The sequence below is a fragment of the Diadema setosum genome, chromosome 16 (assembly GCF_964275005.1).
Source record: "Diadema setosum chromosome 16, eeDiaSeto1, whole genome shotgun sequence".
Classification (NCBI taxonomy): Eukaryota; Metazoa; Echinodermata; class Echinoidea; order Diadematoida; family Diadematidae; genus Diadema; species Diadema setosum.
In genome coordinates this window covers 10,998,596-11,012,830 of record NC_092700.1, presented here as the reverse complement: position 1 = coordinate 11,012,830, position 14,235 = coordinate 10,998,596, and the positions used below count along the sequence as shown (strand labels likewise).

The 14,235-nt window shown below is 35.9% G+C and overlaps 1 long non-coding RNA gene across 1 annotated transcript; it reads right to left on the bottom strand.

Moving 5' to 3' along the window:
- Positions 1-10,660: 10,660 nt before the first annotated feature.
- Positions 10,661-13,865, bottom strand: LOC140239462 (uncharacterized). Its single transcript, XR_011901986.1, has 4 exons — positions 13,666-13,865; positions 12,846-12,958; positions 11,547-11,674; positions 10,661-10,755 (listed from the first exon to the last, which is right to left on the bottom strand). It is a non-coding gene; the product is annotated as an uncharacterized lncRNA (long non-coding RNA).
- Between the last annotated feature and the right edge of the window lie 370 nt (positions 13,866-14,235).

The following is a 14,235-nucleotide window of genomic DNA, read 5'->3' as shown; positions in this document are numbered from 1 at the left end:
GCGACTTTTCAGAGCGGCAACCGCAAGCGGTTTTCTCGAATCGCTCTGCTGAGCGATTTTTCTTGTCTGCCGCTGCGGCGAGGTTGTTGTTGACCAATCAACATAGAGTTTATTTTGTGACGTTTTTTTTTGTGGGCGGAGTCACAAACTTTGGGCCAAGTGCTGATGATGCCGCGAATCGTTCAGGACAAGGAGCGGTGAAAAAAAAATCATGTCGACGGAAGCATTGATAGAGGAAGTCAGAAAAAGACAAATATTGTACGACTCAGGCAATAGCGAGTTCAAAAATGCATTGAAAAAAAAATAAAGAATGGGATGACATTGGGGCCTGCGTCGGGCTAAGTGGTAAGTTGATCACATGGTTTTCTCGAGTTTTTGTATCCATTTTGTTGTCATTGGCATTTGATTCACGACAACGTTCACTCTTTGAGACATCGCAGACTGTAACCTCACACGCAATTTGCTATGGGCGCAGAGTTGCCCGCGCGATGAAGCGCCTTCTGCCAATTATCATAGTCCCGAATATGTATATCTGTGTATGAAATTGTAGTAAGACTCAAATGAATTTTCATCAGAAATATCATAGACTCTAAAGTGGTGATGCCCTAGCTGGAGTATATATTGCCAATATGGCATTATGGAAGATAGAGCAATAGCAGGGATAGATAGATAGATAGATAGAAGAAATGTTTCATTAAAAAGGAAAGAAAGAAAAAGAATAATTTTTAGAAAAAATGACCAATTTCTGTAAAGTTTGACTCTTTTTTGCTTGTGTATCTATTACCATAGAAATGCTGAGAAATATAAAATACAAATAACAAGTAATTCTAATGTATGAAAACCTGGATGATATAAGGCTTCACGGTGCACCACGTAATCTTTCTGGAGTATGTGAGTGGCCCTGAAAAGGGCCTACCCAATCCTGACGTTTCGGCAGGCATGTTCTCGCCGTTCTCATGGAAATGAGCAAGTGACAGGAAAATCCGGCTTAAATCAGGTATGAAAACATCCACAGAAGTTAAAATTTTGTCGTCACGATGTACTCTCTTTATGCATTGGTGCTTCCAAGACATTAAATTTGTAAATTGTACATTTCTATGATACACATCCTTTAAAATTTTTCAAACAGATTTTTATAGAACTTTAATCTCTGAAAATAGATTTCTTCATGTTTTTGCTATAGCAACAGAAATGAAGTTAAATGAACGTTTTGAAAAAAATATACTAAATGTAATTGTAATAAAAATGCTGCTCGATTTCGTCATATATTCAATCTTTCCATAAAAGTATCATCATTTTTTTAAAGAATTGTTAAAATGGCAACTTTCTTTAGAAAAGAATGTCCTCAAATGAATGGTGGCGTCAAATAAAGTTTCAATGTTCATGTTTGTAATAGTGTTTATATTGTTCAAATATGATAATATCACCCAAAAATTTTCTATCCCCTAAAACTGCTTTTAGTAAAACAATTATTTTAGATTATCTTTGAACATCTCTTTCCTTGTCTCAATAACCGACTTTGAATTGATTGTAACTACAGTACGATCAATGTAGAGTTCCTTTATCACACAACAATCTAAATTAGCTTTTTCCATCTCGACCGAAACTCTTGTGTACAGCATATTCTTCAAAATCTTCTCACACTCATAGCAGCACAGTATTCTCCTTCCTCTCAAAGTATTGAGATGGAATGAATTTGATATCGTATACTGTAATCTATAATAAACATCGCTCAAGTAGACATTGCATAAGTCGACACGATAAAAAAAGTCCTGATTTTTGCCTTTGTTATTCCTTGAAAATTTCCTTGTCTTAATATACATCTCCTAGAATGGTTTCAGACTATCTCGCAAGATGTTAAAAGCTAAATCCTCACCTTGACCAGAACTCTACACACCCTTTAATTGTTGATTGCCATGAATTCAATTCATCATTTCAAATAAAATAGAGAATTTATGGAAAAGTTTTCGAATGTCATTATTTTTCTCTTGCATGTGAAGACATTGAATAACATACTACGGCTGGCGTCACAATGTCTTGATACTGACTCAAGACGGCCATACGATTATGTTATTACAATTTCGCTCGAAGTTGGGGATGCCCGGAGAGATCCAAGCAGAACGCCAGTAGGATGCCCTTATAGCGGCAGCACTCTCACGCAGGTACTTCGCAGACCACGTATGCTGCCAAGAAAATCATGAAAATGTCATTCCGTGGAACTTTGCCATTCCCTCAGAGGAATTCCTTTACTGAGTTGCCAGCCCACACGCGACTGGTACAAAAGTCACACAGTATTATACCCGCAAGTAGAAAGAAATAGAACGCATCCAGCAAGTAAGACACATGTACCGACTCGCCCGAATCCTTGTTTGCCCTCAGAAATTGCCGGTATGCTGGAAAATCCCTACACGCAACAAGCCTGCGTAGCTTGCCCGGAAAGATGTGGCACGGCCTAAACATGGTTGCGGGTATAAAGATTTGCGTGCACACCTCCTAGTGACTACTGGTGAGATACGTGCTATAGTCACGTCGCTTACAGTGAAATTACCGCTACACGGCGGATAAAAGCATCAAATTTGGCATACGGATTCCTTTTAGGACTATTAAACAATATTAGAGTAGGAGCCCTATGGAATTTTTTTGATTATTAGGGTGAAAATGCTGAATTTTTATATTTCTTTATAATAATATGATATATATACTGTATTGGGTAAGGAATAGTCAGGTCGCTTAGTGAAATTACCATAATTCATACACGGCTGATAAAAGCATCATTTTTTTTTCCACACGGATTCCTTGAGGACTATTAAACAATATCAGGGTAGGAGCCCTGCGGTTTTCTGTTTTTTTTTTAATTTGTTTTTTTTTTAAACATTAAAAAGATCAAATTTCAAAATGGTCGACACTTAATTGGCAAAACCGTCACTTTTCATGCCATATGGGTGATACGATGACAATATACAATACATTTGTTTTTGTATTTTTGGTTTGCTTTAGAACGTTTGCTTGAACGTTTCGTTAGGAGCATTATATTCTTGTGTAATGTACAGTCTTTGAACTGCTGGGGGAGGGATAGGGCAAAAGGGGCGGGAACCCCCCCCCCCCCTTAAAAACTCGTTTTGCTCTATACACGGGGGATGAAAACAAAATTTGGCGCACGGATTCCTTGAGGACTAGGAAACAATATTAGACTAACCACACGCGCGCGCACACACACACACACACACGAAATCAAATTCCAAAATAAATCAGTTCACAAAAGATCTGAACTTTTATGTTATCACATTTCCTTTAATAGTCAGGTCGCTTAATGTCAACATTTGGGCTTACCGTTAGTTAGAGCGGATGAAAGCACCAAATTTGGAGAGGTGAAAAAATGTCATGCGTTTATCCGCCGTGTAATGGTAATTTCGCTAAGCGACCTATTAAGCAATACAGTATTATATATCATGATATAAATAGATATCAAAATTCAACATTTTTACACTAAAAATCAAAAAATACCAGAGTGCCCCTACTCTAATGTCAATGAGTATAAGGTCCTAGTGGATCACCTGTCCAAATTTGGTGCTTTTATCCGCTCTGTAACGGTAAGCCCGAATTTTGACATAAAGTAACCTGACTATTATAGGTACTGTCATGTGCGGCTCATTCCGGGGACCTCCGCGTAGTAAAAATTGTTCTTTGCAAGTGACACGTAAGGCTTGCCCGGAAAGGTGTGACACGGCCTTGATAACCAAACACTCATGATCGCAGGTTACACATACACATTCCCACACACTTGAACTCTCATTACACACCTGGCGAGAGAGAGATTTTAGTGGAATAGTAAATTCAGTGTCGGATCCAGAGGGGGCGCATCCGGCGCACGTCCCCCCCCCCCCCGCTTTTATTTTTCGTTAAAAACAAAAGAAATAAAAAGAAAAAAATGAAATGAAACCCGGAAGTGGCACCAGAAATATTAGTCACCCCCCCCCCCCCCTTTACAGAATTCCTGCATCCGCCCCTGAAATTTAACTGTGTGCTTCCATGTCTGACATGATGAAATGATGACGTTGAATTATCGTTTAACAAATAATCAACATTGATTATTCTACGTTTTTTTTTTGTTTTTCTTTTGCAAATTCACATCAGATTCAAAACGGAGATGCTATTCATTAATGTCAGGACGTGGGAGAACGAATGCGTGTGTATGTGATATGATCCATGTTTACCATGATTATAATATAATCATGGTAAACATATATTATATGAACACGTGTCTGAGAAAATTTGGTGTTCGTTCAGATCTACTGTGGGACATTCCATAAAGAGTACGTCATTTTTTTTCTTTTCGAATAGGAAATTGATCTAATTCAATCAGATACAATTAATGAGGGAATTAGGTTATTAAAGTTTGACAAAACGCATCATGACATGCCCTATCACAAGTCAGCGTAAATAAATCATAACTGGCTGAACCTCGTCTGTAGATTATTCAAATACAAGTGTATGTTTGATTTCACTATGTGTATTATAAATGTTTTATCCGTGTTTATAAGTGTGTGTGTGTGAGTGTGTGTGTGTGTGTGTGTCTTGTCTGTCTGTCTGTCCGCCTGTTTGTCTTTGTGTGTTTACATGCGAGTGTACTTCCAAAAAGCACGTAGGCCTGATACTTTCATCGCACAGCGTCCAAAAACCCGGAAGAAGAGTGGGGACAGAGTGGTGCACATCCCCTACCATAGACATTACACCCCCATGAAAAAAAAAAGAAGAAGAAGAGATCAGTGTAATAAAGGGATGTGTATACAATCATAACAATTGTCTTAACATTCTTGACTATTATTGCGAAAAGTTTTACAATGAGAAAAATAAATACGTACACATGTACCTAAAATATAAAGCGAAACAATGTACAAAATGTAGAAATAGTATTCATGTTTTATAACGATCAAAGTATTGCAAGTAGTAGTGTACTCATGGTCATCATTACAGTATACTTTTATTCGATAAATGCGATATAAAGTCATTAATCAAGGTGACAATGGTATTCAGCAAAGTATAACTTCGTTATATTACAATTATCACAACAAATCTCTCACGTGACGAGATTCTTTATGTAGTTCTTACAATTATATTCTTATACCAACCGTAACGTTATTGACAACCGCAGATCCGGGGAAATAGGTGTTCTGCAGTGGGTGTGTCTTTTGCTTATTTTCGGCGCAACCTTCTCCAGAAGAGAGAAGTATTTCTCTGGCGACATGCGATAGTAGTTCTCGAACTTGCTGGTGTCGTTCAGTAGTTCGCGATGAAGGATCGCATGTGCTCCTTCAGTGTCTCTTTTAGCGTTGAGTTCGTGAACCCACAGTCGTCCGCTTCCCGAACTTCTGTGCCGACGCCGCAAGGCTAACAAGGCAGCGGCACTTGTTTGAAGATGGGAAGCCATTTTGGATGCTTAATTAATTGGTAGAAGGTTGCCAAGGAAAAACGTTCTAATTTGCGTAATGCGCGCGGCAAACCGCTCCAGTGTGAACAGCGTGCCGCTGCGGCAGAGTTTAGCGGCAAACCGCTGCCGCTGCCGCTGCCGCAAAACCGCTCCAATGTGAACGGCCCTTAAGTTTATGTGATAGCTTTTTGAGAGTCATTGTATCAAACTTTTTTCTCATTTTTGGAGTAATTGACCCCAAATTTGGCATGTGTGACCACTGTCAAAGGTAGATGTGCAAGACATCTTTTTCGTTAATATCGCGTAATGCTTTGCCATGGCAACGACATATTTTCATAAAAATCATACAAATTATTGTGGATTACACTACTACACTCAGTTTTAAAGCAATGCAGTTGAAATTCAGCATAGAATCAGATCAATGTAATGTGTAGTTGTGCAAGACGCTTTTTTCCCTGTGTGGATGTGAAGAAATCTGTTGCCATGGCAACAACAGTTTTTTTCTATACCAATCATACAAAGAAATATGTGGATTGATCTAACTTCGTATAGTTTGGACATGTGACCGCTACAGTATGTAGATGTGCAAAACTAATCTTTTGTTGATGTTGAACAATGCGTTGCCATGGTAACAGCATTTTTTTTTCACTTAAAAGCATCTAAAATATTGTGAATTCAGATAAATTTGTCAGTCTTTGAGCAATGGCTTGAAATTTGGCACATGTGACCGGTATAGTACGTAGATGTGCAAACTTCATTTTTCGTCATTGTTGAACAATGCGTTGCCATGGTAACAACAGACTTTGAATAAAAAGCATACAAAACTATTGTGGATTCAGCCATCTCCCTCAGCTTTTGAGCATTTGGCTTGAAATTTGGCACATGTGACCACTATGATATGCAGTTGTGCAAACTTCAATCTTTCATATATAGATATGGAACATTGTGTTGCCATGGTAACAGCATTTTCAATGAATATAATACAAAAAATTTGTGGATTCAGTTTACTCCTTCAGTATTTGAGCATTTTACTTGAAATTTGGCACATGAGACTGCTAAAGTACATTGACTGATGTGCGAATTTCTTCTTTGATCGTTGTCAATGTGTTGCCATGGTAACAGAGTATTTTGAATGAAAATCATATAAAAATACTGTGGATTCAGCTAACTTCCTCAGCTTTTGAGCATTTGACTTGATATTTGACACATGTGACAGTCATAATATGTATTTGTGCAAACCTTTCTTTCAAATTTTCTTCCATTAATATTGGACAGTGTGTTGCCATGGTAACATCATTTTTTAATGAAAATCATAGGACTTACCAGTTTATTCATCCAACTCCCTCAGTTTTTGAGCACTTGATTTGCGATACGTAATTATGACACATAATTTAATGACGAACAGATTTTTTTGATAAACAAAACATGACTTTATTCTATGTTGAACAATGCGTTCCCATGGTAACAACTTTTTATAAAAAATAAAACCGTATAAAGTTAGTGCTGGTTGAACGAACTCCCTCAGTTGGAGGTGGGGGTAAAAATCACAATGAGTGATAGTTCAAGTTTCTGCAGGTATTCATGGTTTCATACTTCGATTTGATTTTACTCATCAATTGCCACAATTGAAACACATTTCATTTAAAGATGCATGATGATAAGCGCCGATAATGATTCAATTATTTAATTCATTCACCACTATCAATTTCATACTCATTAACCCTATTAAGCCCAAGCTTTTTTGACCCTTCCCAGGCCCAAGGGGGGGGGGGCACATTGTGCCCCCCTATATAACTTTGTTATTGTTTGATGTCTCATCGTCATATCTAGCACATGGGTAGAGCAACTCATACTCTACATGACCGCATACTTGAGTTGTTTTAAGGTCACCCATAGAGGGCGCTATTTATCAAAATATAAAGAAATACATAGGAAATATGCTAAAAACATGATTTTTTTGTATAATTTCTTTATCCCCAGTATATATGTCTTATCATAGACCAATATTTTTCATATTTGCCACAAATGATGTGCAAGTCAAAGCTGATTATTTGTTATGGTTGAAATTTCTCAAGGTCACCACATGGGGGCGCTATTCATAACAAAATAAAGAAATACATTATGAGACCTATGATGTATTGTTTGGGATAGGTACATGCATAGTAATCATATTTCATATTCCCATAATATTGGAATTTTAAGTTTGCAGATTGATAATGTGATAAACAAATGATATTAGAGGTATAACTTGGGTGAAGGAATCAAAATGACACAAAATAGAACGTCAATCTTTGGAAAATACTGTTATTTTCAAGCATCTCTATTATATCTATTGTTTTATGATGTTGGCACAGAAAAACAAAGGAAATAATAGGAAAAACATTTCAAGGCCATAATTACTTCACATTCTGCTTCTTCAGCAAATTTCAGCCAAGAAACGCCCATTTCATACATTATAATATTGTAAATTTGAATTGGAATAGAAAAATACGCAAAAATCTGACTGAGATGGTTGTCAGTTTATGGTTACCATGGCAACCAGCAATATCAAATATAGCTAAATTATATATCAAAACGTTCGGAATAAGATTTTAGGAAAAGTCACCAAATTTGGTTAAAATTGGATAAAGGGCGAAGGAGTGGCGAATGAAAATCTGGTAGGGGGGGGGGCACAATGTGCCCCCCCCCCCTTGGGCTTTATAGGGTTAATATTAGTTCTACACAATTTAACTACATGTCATGTGACAGATTATGTAACTGCAGAAACTATTGAAACAGTTGTTGCTGTCAAATTTTCATATTCTGGTTGCCTGATTCATTGGAAAATCTGATCTTGAAAACATGTATTTCATTATTCAATATCGTCATAATCACAGCACAATTATCATAACCACAATGATGATACTGGTAAGAGTCTTTGTGAAATTATTATCACTCACAGTATTTTCTGGTATTACACTCTACTTCATTTCTACATAATAAGTTATTCTTAATTATATCTTTCTGATCAAATTATAATTGCCCGCATAGATATAATTTTCTAACTTGGTTACATAAAGTTTGCCGTCACACGCCTGGAAACAATAACAAAAATAAAATGCACTGCAACGTTCACTGATGTATTTATGTTTGGATCACTTATACCTCAACACATCTTTCATAATCATTTGAAATATTTTCATGGTTTATTAATCAAATTGTGAAAGCAGCTGAACTTCAAGCAATTCTATCATTGCAAATATTTGGTAAGCATACAATGATATGTGTTGCAATCCACTGTTTTTGCACTCTGAGGTTCCCTACATCAGAATACTAATTATGATAATAGTACTAATAATAATGACCTTGTCTGCTACACAATAGCTTTTATTCATCAAAGCAATCAGAAATCAGACTGTTATGTGCTGACAGAGATTTGCATTTGTCCATTTTAAAATGGTTTCTTCCACTTTACTATAAATCTTCTTTTCGGTTTTTTTTATCTTTTTTTTTATTTATTTATTTATTTTTTTTAGTGTGCTTCGATTCACCCGTTTGCTTTTCACCGACTTTTTTGCATGCTTAGCTGTTCTGTTTTGTTTTGCAATGCATTTGTTTCTCTTTTCTTCTAAGGGGGATTTGTCTCATTTCTGGTTTTGGTTAATGCCTGGCAAAGCACTTATGCCATCACCAATGGACTCATCTATGACAAAACTCTGAGTGAAGTTCAGCAGTCAAACTGCAATAGTCTGATTGTAGCTTCATATCTAACACTGCAATTGTGACTCTGCATCACAAAACCCCCAAAAAGTCACAAAAAGTCACCAAACATGGATTTCTGGTTAAAGGGATGGTGTAGTTTTGGTTGAGACCTGGTTTCAGATTTTTTTTTTTGTGTGTGTGATATAATGAGAAACCTCTTCTGAAATATGAAAGGGCACATAATTCCAAGAAGAATTCAATGTTTACTTGATGAAATTGGTTTTGAAATGGCTGAAATATGCAAAATAAAGCGATTCCTAATAAAAGGTGGAACCAACCTTTCATTAGAATCGCTTTTACTTTGTTTTACTTTGTTTTCGGATGTCTCAGCCATTTAAAAATCGATTTTCATCAAATGAACTTTGAATTCCTCTGAGAATGGTATGCTCTGTAGCACTTCATTAGTGGTTTCTTAGTATCTTCCAAAAAGTTAAAAGCTCAATCCTCTTTCTGAAAGAGCAGACTCTAAGATTTAAAATGATGTACAACTCAATTCAGATGGACTCTCCTAACCTATTTGTATATTAGAAAAGCACAACCTCTGCAAAATCATAATCCTTTCCATGTTAGTTCCGACTTCCAGTTGTTTTGCTGGTTGTGAAACATTGATGTGTATACTACGTAAAAGATTACAGCCGAAATAATTAATGAAATCATCGTGATGTTCATATTATTTCACACTGTATTTTACAAATGAATAATTTCATTCTTTCAGAATGGTCCGTTATAATGAGGAAGAGATAGTCGTAAAAAGGATCACGAATTCAACCATGTCGTGTACCTTTCAAGGACACATGTACAAAATGCGAAGAGATTTTGGGGAGAAAAATACAAAATGCATTTTCAACCCCTGCTGGTGCAAACATCATGGAATACAGCCTAAATAATTAATAATGTAATCATCGCGATCCCGCTGGGCGCACACAGCGTAAAATAAGTTTAATAATGCATGTTACTCTACTTGCACCCATGTTCAGAAAAAAAGTAACACATGTTTTTAATACAATGTGATTTTGTTTATTAAAATTTTATACTGTGTTTCACAAATGATATTTTCATTCTTTCAGAATGGTTCAATACACGAGGAAGAGATACGTGTAGAAAGGATTACGAATTCAACCCTGCCGTGCACTTTTCGAGAAGGCATGCACAACACACGCGAAGAGATTTTTCAGAAGAAAAACAAAGAACGCGTTTTCAACCCCTTCTTTTTTTTTTATTCTTTTGGTATCAACTCACAAATGATTCCTTTTTATCCTTTCTCAATAATAATGATCCATTTACTTGTGTAATAACAACACAAAGACTGCTCATAAGTTTGATTGCTTGGTATATGTGACTCCATGCTTATGTTTTCTTTGTTTTTAGTGCGTACGGTTATAACGAGGAACCGGTTATAACGAGGCAATATTGGCGGTCCCACGGACCTCGTTATAACGGGGTTTCACTGTATATACATTGATTTTGAAAGATAAAATTCATAGATATATATATATATATATATATATATTTACAGCCGTAAAAACTATCATATGTTGCATTCAACCTGTCTGCATCACCCTCGGCAAGCTCCATGCCTTGAGAATCTATATGAAAGAAAAAAGAAATACAAATATGGAAAAACAAATATTGGTTACATACTGAAATTTTATGACACGCCATTCATCCCCTCTGCCTGACATTATACAGAGTGTTAAATATGTGGGCTTACAGTTGAATGAATACACACACGACTGGCACACATATCATTACACAGAACTACTTTTCAGCAATTTCTTATACAGTATATTAGAAACAGTTTAACAGCATCTACGAAAAAAAACTAAGAAAATCGTCTGGGATGTCATACACAAGAATTAGTGTAGCAGATTCTTCCTGATAACAAAAAAGGTGTGACACAGACTCAAAATGAGAATGTGATTGTGACTTTAAACACTCGTCTGACAGAACGTTATACATTCATGACTTTTTAAAAAGGATTGTAACTTATGTCAGGCAAGCTGGGGGTTCCAAAATAAACAGAAAGATGATTCAATGGGTTATGCAATAAATCAGCTGCATTGCTATGTCAGTGCGTTAATCAACTAATGTAAGCCGTACTGAATTCCCAATTGTGGCTGATATAGACATAAACATTAAATCAACTCCCAACTGGGGTGTATAAATGCACTAATTTCTTCATTTCTCGTATGGAACAGTTCACATATAGAGGTGACATTGTTTGTCCACCAAGTCTACAATAATTGCTAAAATAAGAAAGACCGAATTACCTGTAACTGATATGTCATCAACAGAGGTTGCCCTTTTTCAACTGTTATTCAAGTTGTTTATTTTGTAAAATCTTTATACTTTCAAGTTTAATTTGAGAAAAGCATACCTGTGTTCTGTCGTAGATAAGATGCTGCTATACAGTTTGTAGTCCAATTGTAGTCTGACTCTGACCTGGGTGAAGTTCAGCTGCAGTTGTCTGTCCCAAGGCTTGGTGAGGTTCAGCTCTCTTCAGGCCTTTGGGTGTGCAAATTTAAGAACAGTTAAATACCATACAAACAGAAACATCGGATGCACAAATGGGATAGTTGGAAAATATTTGAGATGAGTGTACATCTTTATTAAAACAAGCAATAATAACAAAATGTTCATTAATGATTATCAATTTTGTAAGATATATTAAGTGAACAACAAGTTGTAATTGCCAGTTTTCAAAGTTTGAATCACTATGTAATGAGCCCCTGTTAGCAAATTGTAAGAGTATGAGGTAATTTTAGTAATGAATGAGAGGGTAAATTAATAACAAGCATTCACTTTATTCAGTTGGCAGCAGAATTATTCACCCCCCTTGCATTATGGACACTATAGCAAAATAAATAACATTACAATTACTAAATCATATACAAGTGGTGAACAGATAGTTTATGACAAATGCCTACCTGATCAATAGTCTTTGATTTGCATATAGTTAGAAACTTTGATCATTCATGCATGAAGAGATAAGGTCCAGTGAGCACATTATGGTCATTTCAGACCTTTCTGTGATCACTGAAGCATGACGTGTTATGGTCTGATGATAACGATTAATTTCTTTTGTTTTTATGGAATTTTAAATAGTATCTTGCCATTCTATGCACAACTCTTAGCATTTCATTGGGTTATATTCATTTTGACATGACTTAAACTTTGAATTATTAGTATCACGGCTAAACCTCTGTACAAACTCTATGGTGGCAACTTTCACTAGAAATGAGTTCATTTAGATATTTTTGTACAACGAAAAATGCCAATTGAAATATTAAGAATCCTACATCAAATTCCATCATATTGTGTCACCTATCAAAACATTGAGTGAACAAACCATATTCAACGAAGCATTTCAGTGATCACTGAAAGGACTGAAAATGACCATAAATGTGCTCATTGGACCATATCTCTTTATACATGAATGATCAAAGTTTGTAACTATATGCAAATCAAAGGCTACTGATCTGTTATTTACTTGTAGCAAACTATCTGATCACCACTTGTATGATTTAGAAATGATCTCAGTTATAATGTAATTCATTATGCCAGAGTGTCCAACATGCAAGAGAGGGGCTGAATAATTTTGCTGCCAACTGTAGATGATCAAGATAACATGATTTCTCAACTTGCTTCAATAGCTAAAAATAATCATTTAACACACCAAATGAAGATGGTGGAATATCCATGACACTGTCACTTGACTTTTCCATTTGCATCTTGCCCCCAGTCCTTAACTCTGAAGTGGATGAAGTTCACATGTTGTCTGGTCCTTGGCTGTTTGGAGTTTATTCAATATACAAGAACAGTTAATATCTTACAAACAAAACAATAGTGCAGGACATGGGACATTAGAAAGTATGTTAGAGATGGTTGCTTTGCCTTTGCTATAACAAGCTATAGCAATCAAATTGAAAAGCCCTACCATTGATTTTGAAAGAATGAATTCACTAGTATCTACTGATCCATAAGCTATAAATAGGACTTTTCACAGTTTAAAATGATTAGCTATGTCGAATATTCTTGTTTCAAACATTGTAAGAGCATAAGGTGGTTTTGATACTAGAAAAGGGAGAGGGTAAATAAACAATCATAGTAGGGCCTACATTATTAAGATAACGTGACTGCTAAAGTTTGTTTCAGGAGCTTGATACATGTAGACATGCAGGTACCCCCCCCCCCCTTCCATGAATTATCTCTTTTCAATTGGATCAGTATGTAATATTCTACAGATAGTGAAATAAAAAATGCAAAAAACAGTTGTTTCTAGAAGGGTCACTATTCACTGGATAACAATGTTTGTTTTCAATTACCAAGATGGACATTACAGCAAACATTGTTTTCAATATTTCCTGTCTAACACTATTCAACTAAAAATCCAGAGACAATTTGATGTCCAAATGTAAATAATGTTGCAATTGTAGTATTTGAAAATATACAGATATGATGTCTGCTAAAATAGTATTATAAGCTAAAATACTTGCATTCTGTTGAAGGTGACCATGCTGGTAGATACATCGTAAGTCTCGACGAAGTTCAGTAGCAGTCTAGCTGTGGAGAAGATGGAAGTTCAGCAGTTTGGTTCTGTGTTCAGTGAAGTTCAGCAACTGACTCTGGGCTTTATTAGATGAAGAAGTCTGATTGTAGCAGTCTGACTGATGTTCCATATCTAACATTATAATTAAAAATGTGAATACAAAATAGAAAATGTGTTTTCAAACTGTTGTTTGATTATACAAGATTTTACACACAATATCTAGAATCTGCATGAAATTTGAAATCAGTTCACATGTTTTTGCAGTTTAAATATATAAAGGATCTTATATTATTATTTTTTGGGGGGGATGATTAAAAGACATAATACTAGTATTTGAGTTGTCTCAATTCAACATGTGTAAGCCTATAGTTTAGGGTATTATGACTTCTTGAGGTTCTAGATCTTGTCGCTAGGCATCCATGTTGCAAGGTCTACATCTACCTAAGATCTGGTAGGACCAGCTGTACTGTGGCTTCACATTCGGGTTGATCACAGTTACAGCCTGAGATGCAGCCAC